A 14,048-nucleotide genomic window follows, 5' to 3' on the forward strand; every position below is an offset into this window, starting at 1 on the left:
CCACCTCCCAATGGTGTGCTCCAGGTGGAAAGGTAAATAGTAAAAGAAGGACCATTCCTCCTTATCCTCCGGAATTCTCTGCCCATTCAATTAATCATCCGATCATTATGTGAGTGTTTCCTAGGTAACAAGCACTGTTTTTGATGCTGAGTGGTGAACATAAAAGTCTCTGCTCTTCATGGAGCTTATGGTGCAGTCAAAATCAGTATGGAAAAAAAAAATCAAGGAAGAGTCCTTGTTTAGGATGTCAAATAATAAGGGAGGGACAGTTACCCCATTTTAAGCTGGCAAGGCTCCAAGGGGTAGGTTTAGGGGTTTTTTTGTGTTATTTTCTTATTTTGGTATATAAACTGAGATAAGAAATATTTCACTTCCTGTTTTCACATGATTTAAAGAAAAAGCATAAAATTGCTTAAATCACCCTGCAATAAATAAAACCACCATTAATACAGACTAAAACAATTTTTCAGAATAAGAAATCAGTCAAATAAAACTCTACCATCTAAATATCTGCTACAGTGTTCAGACATCTGACGGTATTGTGAAATCATTTGCATACAGGAAAACTTGGCCTACTAGGCAAACTCCAGGGCAAAGTCTGATTTGGAAACCATCATCAAGTGAGATGTAACCAGTCCCTACACTCCAAGTTTGGTAGAGTAAACACACCATCCACAACAATGTCAATGTCAGAGTAGAGGTGCCCACTAAGCAGGGCAGGGAGCCCCAGAAGATGTCTCAGAACGGGGCCACAGGAGCGGGTTAGCCCTGGATGAGCAGGTGTGCCTTTCCAGGCAGCAGGTGCAGCAGGGTAAGGAGAGGTGAGCCAGGTGCGTGGAGGAGGTGGGGAACCATGGGGCATGGCCTGGGGAGGTGACTGGGGCCTTGTCACAAGGGCCAGATCACACCCAAACTACCCAGGGGGCAGCTAAGCTGGCCCCAGGAGCTAGGCTCAGAACCTCACTTCTCCCCGCAGTTTTTTGCTCCTGTCCAGTGTATAGGTAAGGCATCTGTGCCACATTCTTTAAAATCCACTTTTCTGTGAGGGTTTTGGAGCCCCTAGAGATTTTCCCACAGGGGAATGACGACTGTTGTTGTGACTTGGAAGGCGAGGCAGATTATATTTTCCAAGAATGACCATAACAAGCGGTCCCACCCCACATCCTCCTCTTGCAGCATGACTGTGACACTCCTCCCACTTGGGGGCGGGGGGGGGCTGTGTCCCCTCCGCCTTGGAACCTGAGGAGCTTTTGTAACTTTTTATCACCAGAGCCCAGCACAAATGATGCCCTATGACTTGTGAGCCCACAAGAGACAAGGCAGCTTCTCCCTGCCTGCTGAACACACAGGCCTGGAGCCCACTCAACTACCCCGAGGCCACTCTGTGCAGAAGAGTCCCTGAGACTCCATGGACAGAGGGAGGCCCACTGAGCCCCCAGGTGCTCCAGGCTCCCACTGTTCCAGCTTCAGCTATCTCACTGCAATAGCATGAGACCCCAAGCCAGAACCACCCAGCCAAGGCCCTCCTGAACTCCTGACCCACAGAAACCATCAGAGACAATGAAATGAATTGTTCCTTTAAGTCACTAGGTTTCGGGGTGGTTTTGTTAGACAGCAATAGTAACTGACACAGAAGGATTTGTCTGGTGACCTTGGCGAGACAGACTGACCAGAGACGAAACTGGGGGCAGAAGAGCTAGCAGAGGAGCCTCTACAGCAACCAGTTCTCTGGCTGCATCCAGCCAGAGGAGGAGGAGGACAGCCAAAGACTGTAAGGTCACAACAGATAGGACGAGGTCAGTTACTGGAAATGGGAGGAAGCCCAAGGAGCCTGAGACGACTACGTTTCCTAGCTGGGGCCAACTGCTAGAGGATGGTGCCATAGCCTCACCGGAGTGTGTATGTTTTGTGTGTGCTTTTAAAACCCACCGTTTTTAATTTCAAAGACAGGCACAGGCAGTAACTCAAATTGCTAATGCTTGCAAGCAGAGGTCCTGCTTGGCCTGCTGTAGTGGCTGGTTAAGGCAGATTTGTGCTTAACAGCATCTGTCTGTACATAAACAACCAACCGAAGCTTCAAGGCCTTCAGAGGTTGTTCTTAAGTTCATCAAGACCTTCACTCGTTTACATTCCTGAGAGGCTTAGCAAATAACTTCATAGACAGCACAAAGGTAAACTCTGCTGGCGCCCAGAATGACTTACCACAAATTTATGGAGTCTCACTTAACCATGGTTTGTCTTGTATAATCTGTGACCCAATAAGCAACTTTGTTTAAACGTTGAATCTGTTTTCCGCCATGTGGCCTGGGAACAGTTTGTGCTGGGGGTGATTTGGAGAAGGAATCCTGGGCCAGCCCAGCCGACCACTCATCCTTAGGTCACTCTGGAAAACTGCACATTTTGGATTAATAAAAAGAAAAGTGCTTCCTGCACTGCCTGAGTGTCCTCTGGGATGTGACGATAGCTGTGCAGGAGGGAGATGCCTCAAACACAAACACACGAATATCCCTTGGATGACTTTCTGTTCCCATGGGAAAATCCAATTCCCTCGCTGTCAAGGGAATCACAGCCACGGCGGAAGTCCACTTGGCGGACCAAGCCTTCTTCAACCTTTTGGGGTCTCCTGTCTACCATCATAGCTGAGTCAATGTCATCTTTTTAAATTGAGTATTTTTTTGTTTTGTTTTTAAAAAACCATGCAACATAAAAGGAACCATTCTAGTCCTACTCTGACCATACAGGCGAACATAAAACCCTGGGAGATGGCAGGGCAACATGAAGGAGGTGGCTCGGTGGACGACCCACCAGCCAGAATGGGTGACCTGTTGTTATATGAGAAATAAACTCCTATCTCATCTGAGGAATAAAATGTAACCATTTTAGGGCTGGACACAGTGGCTCACGCCTGTAATCCCAGCACTTTGGGAGGTGGAGGCGGGTGGATCACTTGAGGTCAGGAGTTCAAGACCAGCATGGCCAACATGGTGAAACCCCATCTCTACTAAAAATACAAAAATTAGCAGGGCGTGGTGGCAGACGCCTGTAATCCCAGCTACACGGGAGGCTGAGGCAGGAGAATCACTTGAAACTGGAAGGCGAAGGTTGCAGTGAGCTGAGATCATGCCACTGCACTCCAGCATGGGTGACAGAGTGAGACTGTCCCCACACCCTCCCCCTACCCGCCAAAAAAAAAAAAAAAAATTAGCCATTTTAAAGTGAACAATTCAGTGGCTATGTCAAGGTCATTTGGATTACCATGAAAACATAACTGCTTTATGTGTCTCTTTTTTTTTTATAAACAAGTCTCTCCTTGAAAAAAAATTCTGTTGGGATCACAGAAATTAGATCTGGACTGACATCTCAATTTCCTCTGACTCCTGCTCCTTAATTTGACGATGCATAACGAGGTCCAGCACAAGTTTTGCCAGGTTGCACAGACAGAGGCAAAATCTGCGCCTAAACCCGGATCTTCTTCGTGTTTCGAGGCCTGGCTCTGCCCCGAGCCCTTCTCCCCAGTGAGTCTTTCATCCACGGACTGTGTAAGTGACTGGCAGACACAGCCAAACAGTGAGATGAGATTCTCGCCCTCAAGGAGCTGTGACCTAAGGTAGAGGACAGCCAGAAAAAAACAGCAGGAAAGAACTACACCATCCTTCTACATTCAACGCCCAGCATCCCAGCTACCCCATTATTTTCGAGGACTGGTCCTCCCAGTGATTTGTCCAGGTCATCAGGGTATCAACTTTTAAAAAAAAATTCTAGAAGACAGCAATCTCTCTAAAATGTATTACCTGCTCTACGTTTTTACACAATGCAAATGACCACAGGACAATGCAATGAACACAGCTAAACCATTTCTCATTAGCCTAAGGACACTGAGTAGCCATTCTTGGAATGGCGCCCTGTGTCTGCTTTTTACATTTATCTGCTTCTTCTGCCAGGCTGTCAGCTACACTTCCTCAACTAATATGTTGCTTCTAATCTGCTATGGGGTTGGGAACCCAGAAAATTAGAAATCTGCCCTCATTTCAAACAAAAAAAAGAAATTTTGAGAGAAGGAATAAATCAGGTTGATAACTTGGGGTCCAGAGTCACAGCCCACAAATAGTTTGTAAGTACCTTGACACTATGTGAAGATTACTTCTTCCTTTTCTTAAAGAAGTTCAAGACTCTAAAGGCAGAGATACGATATACTAATAATTCCTACTTTCCCATACAACCTGCATAAGCAAGTCACCACCTCATCCCTTGGAACCTCAGTCTTCTTTAAAACCTGGGCCCGATGGTACTGTCTACCTCATGGGCCACTGGGAACGAGGTACCACGTCTGGGCCATAAGGGCACCGCCCACAGAGCATCCTCCATAAAGGGTAGGAACTCTCCCACAGAGTAAAGCACATGGCTTATCTACCAGGACTTTTACATAACACTTTTCAGGTGCTAGAGGGCCCTTTCTGCCTGGATTTTTCCCTCACTTGACACAGGTTTTCCATTCAGGCTGCCAGGAGTCTAGAAAGGTAGGCGGAGTGTTATGTCAGTTTCCAAGTCATTAAGCACCCACAAAGGAGGGCAGGCTTGCACAGCACTCACTCCACACAACCGCCCCTGCCCTGAGTACGATGGAGCATATGGCTTCCCTAAAGCCACAAGGAGAAGAGAGGCAGGGACAGTGAGAGCTGAAGGAATTCCACATGTGTCCATGGAAGATCACCTTCCCTTTGTTTTCCTGCACTCTAGTAACTTCCTCATGCAGGAAGTTGCTTTCTGAAGCCCTCTGCTCCACTTCCCCAGCCCAGGACAGCGTCAGGAAGTATTTCCACCATCTCATCTATTTGAAGCTTCTCCCTATTTACTGGTGCTCCCAATCCCATCTGAGGCCATCGAAACCAGACAACTGTGGCAGCACTAGCAGAGTCCCCAAACTACCCTGACACCCTCCCTGGCAAGGAAAATTTCCACGCGCCTCTCCCTGGCATATTTATTCCAGAGGAAAACTTAGCAACCTACACACAGGCTCTGTGTCAAACTCTACAACAGCCATCAGTTGATTTTTCCCTTACACATCCCTCCAGGAAGTGAAATATCCGAAATGAGTCACACTCAGGAGCCGGAGCTATACTTCCGCTGTAGTTTTTTTGGATAACCAATTCACTGTTTACACTCCGAAACCTCTAATTGCTGAACACAGAACAGTTCCTTTGCAGAGATCAAAGCTTACCTGGTGAATCTGGCGAAATGACAAAAATTCTCAAAAAGGAGTTAGCCATCCAGAGTGCCAGAGGAGGGCGGCTGTACAAGCACATTTTAATTGGCAAAGTAGAGTCACTGCCCAGCAAGGAAGAGTATGCAGGGGTTTATTCTGCTGTTCTTCTATTTCCCCTTTAAGGTATATGTCTCTTACCCCTGCACCCTCCAACTCTAGTCACTCCCAGCACACAGCTGGCGGCCGCCCCACCCGCACCCGCACCTCAGAGAGCTTGCTGATCCCTGAGCCGTGCACTGAAGCTTCCAAGCAGCTCTACCTAAAAGCAATCACTGCCTGCTTTTTACAACATATACAAAGCAAATGGGCTAACCTGATGCACAGAAAAACCCTGGGTCACATGACAACCGACAAACTCATTGCCCAGGATGGCTCTCTGCCACATTTCTCAGGCACTGTGCTTGGCTCTGCTGGCCAACTGAGTGAGCTGGAGCATTTTCTCTTGGGTGTGCCTACTCCTCCACCTGTCCAACTTTAAAACACAGAATCACAGGGATGTTACACTAAAGGGGACCCTAGAAACCGTCTAAATGGTGGAAAATTGAGGCCTGGACTGACCCATAACAAATGAGACATCACATAAATAGCAGATGAACCATGACCAGAAAACAAATCTCTTTAGTACACACTTTAGTGCTTCTGCTTATACAGGTTGAGCAGCCCTAACCCAAAAATCCAAATCCCAAACTTTTTGAGCACAGACATGAGGCTCCAACGAGCATATCGGACTTTCGGATTAGGGATGGTCGACCAGTAAGTTCTGCAAATATTCCAAAATCTGAAAAGAATCCAGAGAAGTCCCAAATCCAAGATGCTTCTGGTCCCAAGCATTTCGGATAAGAAACCTGTAGTTTAATCATCAGTCAAAATTTAAGAATAGAGCTGATTTTGGGCTGGGCATGGTGGCTCACGCCTGTAATCCCAGCACTCTGGGAGGCCGAGGCGGGCGGATCACCAGGTCAGGAGATCAAGACCATCCTGGCTAACATGGTGAAACCCCGTCTCCACTAAAAATACAAAAAATCAGCGGGGGGTGGCAGGCGCCTGTAGTCCCAGCTACTCAGGAGGCTGAGGCAGGAGAATGGCGTGAACCCAGGAGGCGGAGCTTGCAGTGAGCCGAGACTACACCACTGCACACCAGCCTGGGTGACAGAGTGAGACTCCATCTCAAAAAAAAAAAAAAGAATAGAGTTGATTTTATCCAAGAAAATTCTACTTCGGGCTGGGAGCAGTGGCTTACACCTGTAATCCCAGCACTTTGGGAGGCAGAGGTGGGCAGATCGCTTGACCCCAGGAGTTCAAGACCAGCCTGGGAAACATAGCGAGACCCCGTCTCTACAAAAAACTTTTTAAATTAGCCAGGTGTGGTGGTGCATGCCTGTAGTCCCAGCTACTCGGGAGGCTGGGGCAGAAAGATCACCTGAGGTTGAGGCTGCCCAGTCTGCGTAACAGAATGAGATCCTGTCTCAAAAAAAGAAAATACTCTTTGACTCTTTTGAATAAAATTCTACATTATTAGCATTAACAATGGCAGTATTAAGAATATTTATATATTGTCCAGACTGGGCACATTGGCTCACATTTGTAATCCCAGCACTTTGGGAGGTTGAGGTAGGCAGATCATTGAAGCCAGGAGTTCGAGACTGGCCTGGAGAACATGGCAAAACCCCATCTCCATCCAAAATGCAAAAATTAGCCAGGCATGGTGGTGTATGCCTGTAGTCCTAGCTACCCAGGAGGCTGAGGTATGAGAATCACTTGAACCTGGGCAGCGGAGTTTGCAGTGACTGAGCTAGCACCACTGCACTCCAGCCTGGGTGACAAGGTGAGACCCTATCTCAAAAAAATTTGAAAAAAGAATACTTATATATTGTCCAGATAATTTTATTTTCATTTCTAAGTGAATTGATCTTTATTAAGAATACTAGGTATCCAAAAGGCAAACCAATTTCAAAAGCAAAAGGGAAGGAAACTAACAACTGCTAAGGGTGGCCCGGCATGGGCCAGGCACTGCACCCTATGGGTTTCAGGAGAGCCTCACAATAGCTGCACGAGGTGGCTCTTACCCCAGTTTCACAGAAAAGCAAAGTGAGGCCCTGAAGGGTTAGGTGACCCCAGAGCACTGAATGACACAGAAGGACATAACACAGGTCCCCTCCCATGCCCAAATATTCTCCAAAGAATATTAAACAATCCCAATGAAATAAAATTAATTTCTAATGACTTGTAGGGAACAACTTGCAAGCTCACAAAATCAGATAGGGGCAATGAGTCTCTTCTCCCATGATGAACAAATTATGGACAATGCCATCTACTACCAAATTCTGAAATCTATCACCGTGGATTACAGACTGTATTCTCACAAACGCTACCCCTGGCAGGTGGATTTGTCGAAAACAAGAAAGCCTTTCCCACACAGTTTCTCTGGTTGACGGTTTCCTGGACCCCTTGAGAAGATCTGCAAGGCGCCATCACCTCGTGTCTGATCATTAATGTTTCACAGATGTCTACAGCTGCTACCTCCACATGATCCTGGCTGGTTTCATGTAACAAGCGACTAATCCCTCCACTTTGTCAACTGGCAGTTAGACACATAATTATGGGCAATCCTGAGACGTCTTCAAGGGATGCCGTACATGTTGTCCATTTCCCCCTTGATGGCACAAGAAATTCAAGAAGGCTTTCACAAAAGTGGAAGCTGAGTAAAGCAGGGTGCTCCTGTCTTCCAAATAACAGTTAAAAGAAAAAACAATTCAGAAAAACGTCGACCACGTGTTCACTGATGAAGGCTAAGAAAAGTAAACTCCTTTTTTCATGGCAGAAGCAGCCAATTCACATAAACCAAACAGATTTATAAGATGGCCTGGATGAAATCTATAATATTTGGACACAGGTTTACTCCAACAAAACCCTGCACATGGCTTCCAAAGACATCGGGGAGAAGCTTCGGTCCAACCTGCAAACAGCACAAATGGGCACGTCTTGATGGGAAAGCAGAAAGGTTTAAAGGATTTGGAAAAAATGAAGCCTCCATCAATCCAAATATTTTATCTAGAAGGGGGTGGTGGTGCTTTTTTGACTTATGTCCAAAAGGAAGCTTGAGGAAAAGAACACAGTGCTTATTGATCCAACAAAGCACTTGGACTATTTCTTCCCTGGGCTCCTGGGCTCCAATTTCAGATGGCTGTGTGTGAATCAACATGGAAGACTCTATCCAATCTCTACTTGTCTCTGTCGGCCTTCCCTATCCAGCTCAAGGGTAACTCTCTATATACAGCACCGCGCTCTACACTGACAACCACGGGCCCAGCACAGCAGAGCACAACAGAATCCTGCAACAACTGGCCCTCTGGCTCCCCTAAATAGATCGCCAAAGTTTTTAACATATTTTAGTGACAGAAATGTACAATGCAACACTCTACCCACCCATGATACCTTTGCAAACTTAACCCAAGACCTGTCATAATGTTGCCCTCTTCCAATTAATGTCAGGACCCACTGGGCAGGGAGATGCCTGAAACATGACATCCTTTGGGCTTTGATTTTCCAGACCAAAGACAGAGGCCTTGCAGGTCTGCAGCTGGCAGAAAGGACCTTGGAAGTCAGACAGACAAGAGTTCAAAGCCCATACTTGCCATTGCCTAGCAATGAAGGTCTGAATAATTCCTTCACCTCTCTGAGCCTCGATTCCTTCATCTGTTCAGCAGGAATAATAATAAAACCTATCTTACAGGGTTATTTTGAGAATATCACAAAATATGTGTAAAGAAACTAGCATAGTTCCTAAAACAACAAATATTCAATTAAATTAAAAAAAAAAAAACAGGTATTGGCTGGGCATGGTGGCTCACATCTATGATCCTAGCACCTTGGGAAGCTGAGGCAAGAGGACAGCTTGAGGCCAGGAGTTTGAGACCAACCTGACCAACAGGGTAAGCCTTTTTTTTGTTTTTTTAAGGGTTAAAAAAATACAAAACAGGTATTATCACCATCCTCTTATACAGAACTTAATTCCAGAAAACATAAGATTATAATGTTTCTAGCCAAGCGCAGTGGCTCATGCTTGGAACCCCAGCACTTTGGGAGGCCAAAATGGGAGGATCATTTGTGCCTAGGAGTTCAAACCAGCTTGGGCAACATGGTAAAACCCCGTCTCTACAAAAAATACAAAAATCAACTGGGCATGCCTGTAGTCCCAGCTATTTGGGAGGCTGAGGTGGGAGGACAGATTGAGCCTGGGAGGTCGTGGCTGCAGTGAGCCACGATTGTGCCACTGCACTCCAGCCTGGGGGACAAAACGCCCAAAAGGCAGGAGAGTGGGTAGCCACAGAACAAGGGGCCTGATAATCAAGTCAGTCAAAAAGTTTTTTTTTTCCTTTCTGTCTCAAAGGAAAAAAAAAACACTCATTATAATATGGAATTAAACATACACACACACACTCTCACTTATGTAAGTTAACATTCCCTCAAGGCATGAGAGTGGGTAGCCACGGAACAAGGGGCCTGAAAATCAAATCAAGTCAAGGCCGCTCCTTTTTGGTTCTTTTGGGTAAACCAAAATGATCTTTACAAGTGGAAACATTATTCCTCCACCAACAGACAAGTTTCCTGAGAGCTCGTGAACATCTTGCCAACAAGACATATTTCGCAAGCTCAAAACCTTCTTTCTTTCCATCCCCAATCAAACGCTGAGTGTTATGTCTCAAGAAGAAAGCTGGCTGAGGAAGGAGCTTAACATCCTTCCATGAGCAAAAAGAATTAAAGAAAGGGAAGCAACAAGTTCCAGTTCCAAAACAGCTTTTTGATAACTAGGAATTAAGCCCAGCCCTGGACAGTATTACTGACTCTCACCACCACCTAAAGCAGGCTCTGCCAAACACAACACAACAACCAACTGCTACTAACAACTTTCACTAAGCAGGTGCTGCACGGCAGGCACTGACTTAGGGCTTAAAACACAGCAATAAAAGTAATAGCTAAAACTTATTAAGCCATTATTCTAAGTGCTTTATATGCCAATATGTCATTTAATCTTAAAAATGAACCAAGGAGTTAAGTGCCAGTATTAGTCTCAGACGCTGAAACTGAGGTACAGAGAAAGTGGTGAGCTTACACATTTAAATGGATGGCAGAGCTGGGGTTCAAAGGCAGGTGCATCTGACCCCAGAACCTGTGTGCCTACTCAATACTCCACAGAGCCCAGCAGCTAGGCCACCTGTGCTAAGAACCACTGCCATCTCTTTGTTTTAAAGTCTCCAAAAGGAGAGGAGTTATTTAGCACCTACTTTTGCACAGTTGAGCCACGAGTGAGGAAGGCAGCACAGCACTCTAGTTAAGGATACAAGTTTGAAAGCAAGATTGTCTGCATTCAAATCCTGACTCCACCGGGTCCCAGCTGTGTGACCTTGGACAAGTCACTAAACTCTTTTGAGCCTCCAGTTTCCCCAACTATAAATGAGGGTAGTAACACAGTAGTCACCCCTTATCTGCAGTTTTGTTTTTTGGCAGTTTCAGTTACCTGTGGTCAACCACGGTCTGAAAATACTAAGTGGAAAATTCCACAAACAATTTGGAAGTTTTAAATTTCACGCTGTTCTGAGTGATAAAATCTCACGCCTTCCCACTCCGTCCTGCCTGGGACACGAATCATCTTTTTGTTCCGCATATCCACACTGTACAAGCTATGCACCTGTTAGTTACTAAGGAGCCGGCTCAGTTCTCAGATCCACTGTCATGGTGTCACAGTGCTTGTGTTCAAGTTACCCTTATTTTGCTTCATAATGGCCCCAAAACACAAGAGTAGTGATGCCGGCAATTCAGATATGCCGAAGTGAAGACAAAAGTGCTTCTTTAAGTGCAATTTCTCAATTTAATAAAGGAAGGGAAAAACTGCATGCAGAGACTAAGATCTATGGTAAGAATGAGTCTTCTATCTGTAAAATTTTGAAGGAAAAGAAATTTGTGCTAGTTTTGCTGTCGTACCTCAATGCAAAGCATATAGGGTTTGATACTATCTGTGGTTTCAGGCATCCAATGGGGGTCTTGGAATATATCCCCCATAGCTAAGGGGGGACAACTGCTATACATACATTATACTGTTACTTTAAGGATTATGTGGGGGTAATCCTCATTTAGCATCTGGCACATACCTGGCACATAGTCACTGCTCCATAAATTCTACATGTTAAGTCAACAGAAAAGAGGAAGAAACAAGAAACTAAAAGCATATAATCTAACAATTTCACAACAAAGGCCTCACTGGCCTTCTGCCAACCTCTAGAAAACAGTGCTGGACTCTGTGTACCCACAGTGTGGCTGGGACTGCAGACACCAGGAAGACCTTGGGACCTGCGGAGCCTGGATGGTTCAGTTGTCTAAGCCAAGGAGGGCTGGATTAGGCTCAGTGATCTAAGCTGAGCAAGTTTCAGCACATACCTCTACAAAGTGGAAGCCCCGGGATGGCTGATACGATGGTTCTTTAGGAAGCCAAATGCTCAGTTTCTCAGAAGGGTGTTTTCCTGTTTCATGACAGATAAAAAGGTTTCTCATCCAGAAAAATAAATCTGCTGACTGAGAGCTTTCATTAAAAGCAAACAGTCTTGCAATAAGGAACCATAAGCTAGGAAGGCCTTCCATGAATATATGAAATGTCACAAGTCCTCACAGCCTGTGTCTGAGAGTGGGAGAGGGAGAAATTTGAGGAGAAGGTGCTGACCGGCTCAAAGACTGGGATATCATAACCCTAACAACGTCCAGTCAGTACATTCCTCACCTACAAACGAAAATCACAGGCAAGGCCACACACCGCTGAGTCCCAGGAGACACACCTTCCCAAGTAAGTGTTTGAGTGGGTTGCTTGTTAATTTCCAATAAAGGAGATAAATGGTATCATCAATTCGTTCCTGTCTTCAGGTCTTGTCACTACAGAATGCTAAGTCCACCAGCCTCGAAAGCGTGTGTACCTTCCACAGTCTTAAAGACTTGATGGGAAACTGGAAAAGCAATCAGGAACAGAACACCATGGGCATGAGACTCATTCCAGGTACTGTCACAGCAAGACACCCTTCTAGTATTCCAAAGCTAGGAACACACCTCCCCTTGCTCCCGCCAGCCCAGGGAAACCAAATAAGCTGTTTACCAGGGACCCCAGCAAAGCGAGCCTCAAAACTCACCAGTGGGAGAACTTCGTGACACAAAGAGAAGACATCTTTGCTCTCATTTGCCAATTTTTAAATACTTAGCTCATAAGTTCTGTGACCAAAACTAACAGAAGGCTTGGTAGAAGAGCTCAGAAAAGCAGAAGGGGTTGTTTTCCTAGGCTCCTTCCTCTAACATGAAGGTGGAAATCAATTCGCTTTCCCCTTCTAACCCTCGAATCCCTGGAGAACGATCGTGTTTGGATGGCCTACGAATGCTCAGCTTTCCGGCAGTGCCCCAGACGGGGAATCCATCCATCCAAGTATTGTTCTTACCTCCCACCACCTCCTACGTCAGGGGAGGGGACCGGGCACAGGGTTCCGAGGTCACGCTCCTCACTTAGAGGATCGTGGGAATGCTTACGGAAACACTTGTCACGGCGCTGCCAGCTGGAATCGCTGCTTAAGAAGAGGCTGGAAAACTAGGGAGTGCGCGATCAGAGACGGGAGGCTGGAGAGAGCAGGGAGGCAGATGTTGTGTGTTATCACTGAAACAAACACAAGTCATCCAGTTGTGCACTTCAGCTATGTGTGGCTTAGCGTGCTTCGATAATGCTTCCACAAAGTCAGGGAAAGGGAAAACAGAGGAAGCTGGGCCGCTCTTCTACCACTTCGAAACTGTCCTGCTGCCAAACAGATCTGGGAAAGCAGGTTTTAATGAGAAAATTCAATTAGGAAATAAACTTAAGTAACCCCAGAGCATGCTGAGTGAAGAAAGGAGCCTTTCTCAAGTGTCTTAGTGCCAAGGAGTGGACCAAGGGGCTCTGAAAAATGACCAGTGAGGCTTCCCGCCACTCAGAGGAAGCCAAGCTCAAATGACCAATGAGGCTTCCCGTCACTCAGAGGAAGCCAAGCTCAGGAAGGCCATGAAGACCATCCTCGCTTATGCGCGGGGCCAGATTCCAATGCCAGGTCTGCTCCGCCCCATCTATTTCTTGTGCTGCTTCCCAGTGAGACTCAGCAGAGGACACACGAGGCCACGTGAGATGCCCACGTCAGGATCTCAGCTCTCCAACACAGGGAGGGGTGCAACGAAGGCAAGGACACAGGTGCTGTGCGTGACTCCCCACCAGGGCGGGCGGGCACTGGGTGGCCTCAGAGACCATTAGGAACGGTCGCTCCCTCCCTTTCTCCTGGTTTCCCTTCTGTCCTCTGACAGAGGAAAGTCACTTAGATCATTCTCATAGGAAGATTAAATCCAGAGCAAGGGAAAGGGGTAGGAATCCGTTTCCAATCAATGATGGAAACCAGATTCCCTCATCAGTTGGGATTCATTCTTACATGCTGTAAACATCACAGAGCTCCACGCACAGCCACAAGCGTTCAGGAGGTATGAAGCGTGGTGGCACATCTGGGTGAGAGCTGTCTGTGGCCAAGAAGCCGCCCGGCTTGGGCTGGCCCATCTGAGGGACAGGAAGCAACACGTCTCTTGGAAGTTATCCCCAAAACTCCCATCTCAGAAAGGTGAGATAAAGCATAAGACTGTCCCACTCTTGTAAATGTTCTATATTTACAGGAATAAAGTTTTAAAACCATCTTAGACAACTATAACCTCCTTCCTGTAAAACATACCCATGTACATTTGTATT

The 14,048-nt window shown here is 46.3% G+C and overlaps 1 protein-coding gene across 9 annotated transcripts in view; it reads right to left on the minus strand.

Moving 5' to 3' along the window:
- Window positions 1-14,048, minus strand: part of CAPZB (capping actin protein of muscle Z-line subunit beta) — a 146,531-nt gene that overhangs the window by 86,830 nt on the left and 45,653 nt on the right. Inside the window, exon 2 of one of the 9 annotated variants that reach the window (XM_058443803.1) lies at window positions 12,824-12,947. The exons of 7 other annotated variants lie outside the window; for them this stretch is intronic. The gene's annotated coding sequence lies outside the window, so the exon portion shown is untranslated. The remainder of the gene's footprint in view (window positions 1-12,823; window positions 12,948-14,048) is intronic. One more of the 9 variants, XM_058443802.1, reaches the window with a different exon arrangement.

Source organism: Hylobates moloch, unplaced genomic scaffold (assembly GCF_009828535.3).
Source record: "Hylobates moloch isolate HMO894 unplaced genomic scaffold, HMol_V3 SCAFFOLD_9, whole genome shotgun sequence".
Lineage (NCBI taxonomy): Eukaryota > Metazoa > Chordata > Mammalia > Primates > Hylobatidae > Hylobates > Hylobates moloch.